The sequence below is a fragment of the Prionailurus bengalensis genome, chromosome B1, assembly GCF_016509475.1.
Source record: "Prionailurus bengalensis isolate Pbe53 chromosome B1, Fcat_Pben_1.1_paternal_pri, whole genome shotgun sequence".
Classification (NCBI taxonomy): Eukaryota; Metazoa; Chordata; class Mammalia; order Carnivora; family Felidae; genus Prionailurus; species Prionailurus bengalensis.
The window spans coordinates 110,048,927-110,053,148 of record NC_057344.1 but is presented as its reverse complement, the minus strand read 5'-3'; the positions used below and the strand labels follow the sequence as shown (position 1 = coordinate 110,053,148).

At 45.8% G+C, this 4,222-nt stretch overlaps 1 pseudogene; it reads right to left on the bottom strand.

The window, feature by feature from the left end:
- Positions 1-2,740: 2,740 nt before the first annotated feature.
- On the bottom strand, positions 2,741-3,099 carry LOC122476860 (annotated as a pseudogene).
- Positions 3,100-4,222: the final 1,123 nt, after the last annotated feature.

Here is a 4,222-nt window from a genome sequence, read left to right as displayed (position 1 = left end):
GGGGGACCCGCGGTCCGGCGGTCCCCTCACCTGGAAGGCACTGGGGGGGGGGGGGGGGGGGGGGGGGGGGAAGGGGGAGGGTTGAGCAGCCGCGCCGCGCTCTTACCCTGACAGATAAACGGCTGCCTGAAGTGGACCGACTTCCTGACCACTTTCTCCACTTTTCCAGGGCTCTCTATTTCTCCCGGTCCTCTCCAAAGCGTTTGCCAGTCTCCCCGACACTAGGCGGCGAAGTAAGGGGGAATAAAAGCCCAGTTTCCTGATCTCTTTCCACGGCTCACCACCCTTTTTCTGCAGGAACTTCGGGCACCAAGTTCTCCGGGCCTCTGGAGCGCGGAGGGAGCGAAGCGGGGTTCCTGCCCCGGTGGCCACTCCACTTCGAGCCCACTTGGTCTCCGCGGAGTGGGTGCACCCGGCCGACGCGCTGCAAGATGGGTGCGTTGTGTCAGCTAACTTACTTAGTTTTGGCACTGGGATTTCGTGGCTGCCTCCTCCCTCTTTTTTGTCCAGTGAATCACAGAACGGTACTTTCTGCTTTAGCTCCTCCAGGAAGAGGGGGAGGGGTAAGGTTGGTTTAGAGGTTCGGGCTCTCCTTTTTCCCTTCCGGGAGGAGGAGGGAGGGGGGGCTTTGCGGGAGAGAGAGAAAGCTGCGCGCTCCTCCTCGATCCCTGCGGGATCCAGGATCCGGGATCCGCCAGGGCTAACGCTTCTCTGGGTTTCGCCGGCTGCCCTCCATCATCCGGAGAGGGGAAAATCCGCGGCGATGCGGATCCGGAGGGGGGAAGCGGCCGCTTCTTGTTGTTGGTCTGTAAATGAAGAGCTCTCTCCCCCATCCCGAAGGCTGCGCTTGCAAACTTTTTCTAGCTTCAGGAGGGAGTGAGAGAGGAAGAGCAGGAGAAACAACAAACTGCGTAGCATATCCTTTCTTCTACTCTTCTAGTTTTCCTTTACTACTCCCTTCTGCCCCCCTCCTCCCCATTTTTCCTACTCCTTTTATCCCCGCCTCTTTTTTTTTTTTTTTTCCAGCAGCCTCGACTACAAGTTTTTAAATTGAATTTCCTTTCCCTGTTGCTGGCCTTTCCAGCCTGACTTCCTCATTAGCTTCTCCCCACGTGAAGATACTGAAATTGCCCCCTTATTCTTACCTCTTCCCAAACTTACCCACAGGGCGTCTCCAGCCAAGAATGTAGGGCGGAAGAGGAGTTACACATTTCACCCTCAAGAACGGAGAGCCCAGTCTGTACTCCTGCAGTAAAGAAACCACAGTTTCCCATCTAATAATTCAGGGAACTTCATCACTTTTTAAAAACTATGTGGAGTGAAAGTATTGTAAAAGCTTGTGCTGACGGGGAAGATATGCATGCTTGTACTAGAATTATGGGGTTTTAAAGCTCTGCTCAGTCAGGAAAAGGATTTAGGGTATGTATTGAGAGAGAAGGCAACAGATGCCAAGAGCCACTGAGACATGTTTTTCTTTCTCCAAATTTATTCAACGGTTCTTTCTTGAATACCTACTATGGGCTGACACATGAAAAGTCAGATTCTCCCAAATGCCTGAGCATAAATCTAGGTTTCACTTAGCCAATTTATTTTTAATTCTTTCCTATTGCTAAAGTTCCTATTTAGTTTCTAGGCAAAACATTTGTAAATGGAAACTTAGCACCTTTGAAACTTGCAGTGTGCTCCATACAGTTAATGTTACTAACGTGTAGCCTTCTGCTAGTCTATTTTCTTTCCTGAGACCATTCTGATTAGTCTGTGGAGAGATGAGCAGTGTTAGAAACCTGTGAGAAATATGATCTTAGCAATTCGGTAAGTTAAATCACCAAATATGTAATGAGTGAACGGAATGTTGGGACATTGGAAAGCACTAAGGTAAGGCTTCCAGCTTCGTGGGTCTAACGAGATGCTTGAACGCCAGCAGACATTTCAGATGGGTTAGCCACTTTTAGTTGGAGTGGTCAGTGACATAGAACAAGAAGTATCCATGTTACTATGCAAGAAACAGGGTCCTTTTTTTTTATGTCTACTTATTTTTGAGAGAGAGAGTGTGAGCAGGGGAGCGGCAGAGAGAGAGGGAGACATAGAATCTGAAGCAGTCTCCAGGCTCTGAGTTGTCAGCACAGAACCCGATGTGGGGATTAAACTCATGAGCTGTGAGATCATGACCTGAGCCGAAGTTGGAAACTTAACAAACTGAGCCATCCAGACGCCCCAAAAGAGGGTCCTTTTCAGTTCAGGTTTCAAGCAAAAGAAAGAGTAAATAATAATATGATGATGATGTTAACAGTCATGGAATACCTACCACGTGCTGTATATAATGATTATATATATATGTGTATACATAAATATACACACATATGCTGTATAGTATTTATATAATGCTTTATATGCTTTATCTCTTCTCCTTATCCACCAATTTTATGAGGTATTCTTCCATGGAACAAATATCTGAGGAGCTGGGCCAATGCTAGAAGCTGGGAAAGTAATGGTCAGCTAAATCAGGCACTGTGTCTGTTCTTGTGGAGTTTACATTGATGGAAAGAGATTAACAGATCATCCCCAAACTCCAAAGGTTTGGAGTTTATTCTGAAATATTCTGAATAAAAGGAACAAAATTAGAAGAAATTTTAAAACAAAGAAATCTGACTTAGACTGGGTGTGTTAGTGGGTGGGGTGGTACAGGGATGTGACCTGTAAACTGAGGGAGCTGTTATTTTGTTATCCACACCCTCTTTGGTTTTAAGAGTTCAGCTTTTTATTGAACAGATAACAGAAGAAGTTTAGTCAAAAAGCCCGTGTCATCATCAGATTCCTCGGATTCTTCTTTCTGTGCTTCCACTTTCTTCTCCTCAGCCTGAGCCTCCTGCTAGTGGAGCGCCAGCTGCTGGGGCAGGTCCACCAGCCCATACACTGCAGGTGAGACTCCTGATGTTGACATTGGCCAAAGCCTTTGCAAACAAGCCCAGCCAGAAAGGTTCAACATTTACAACCGCTGCTTTAATGAGGGCATTGATCTTATCCTCCGTGACCCGTCACCTCATCGTTGTGCAGGATGAGGGCTGAGTAGAAGCAGGCAAGCTCCCAGACCGAGGCCATGGTGCAGGTGGGTGCTGAGTGGGTGCTGCCAGGAGCTGTGCTAGTCACAGGGTGAAGTGAGGGCCTCACCCTATTCTGGCCGTAGCTTCCTTAGAAGAATGGAGCACGTTAGCAGCAGCTGAGGAAAAGCTGTCTATCCCCCTTTTACAGGAAATTTAGACTTGCAAATCTGTCTGACTTCAAAATCCATGTTTTTCAAAAGATAATCTTCCCACAAGTAGGCATTAAGGTCTTTTCCAGCCACACAGCACAGAGAGAACACAGCTGCCAGAGTTGGAGAATTCTAATCTTTACACAAGGCATGCATGCTCTCCACATTCAAGATAAAAGGGCAGAATTCTGGCCCTAAAAATGCCATTTTGGAATAAACAGTACTATATTAGGGGAGACTAAGAACTATTTGCAATTAGTAGTAAGAGCCAAGAAACAAGAATAGTCATGCTACGGCAGACCAAATGAGATGTGACTCAGAGGGAAAATCCATTGGTTGGGTGCCCTAGCCAAAGTGGGAAATGGGTAATGGTTATTCCCACATCCATGAGGAATACCTTCAGAATGAAATCAGAGGCTATTGAATGCACTATACATTATTGTACATATACTGGTATTATAAGCACAGAAACTTCACATTTCTCATTATAGGATTGGGTTTCATACACTCCAAGCTGTAGTTTTAGCGTCCTCATGAAATCCCAGGTTAAAGACCCTCTATAACTGAACTGTTTTTTTCTGACTTTAGAGCCAGGATTTTTGGTGTTCAGGCATCAGCTTCACTAATGCAACCACATCATAAATTTATTTCGGCCCAGATATAGTCACATTACACAGTCCTATAGTTATGGAATGGCATTATAAAAATTAAAGGTACCATTTGATTTAGTAAGGGGAGAGAGAAAGAGAGAGAGAGAGAAATAGAAGTGCTTAGAGATGAAATTAGCATGGACTGATTATTCAGGTGAGGCTTACTCAGGAGGTAGGACTAAAGCTATGCCTGAAAGGACCAACAAAATTAAAATTTGGGAGAGAAGAGAAGTTAAGGGAAAGGCATTTCAGGTAAAAGGAAAGAGAAAACCAACTGGCTGAGATATGTTTGGACTGGGAGAGTATGGGAAGTAATATTAGG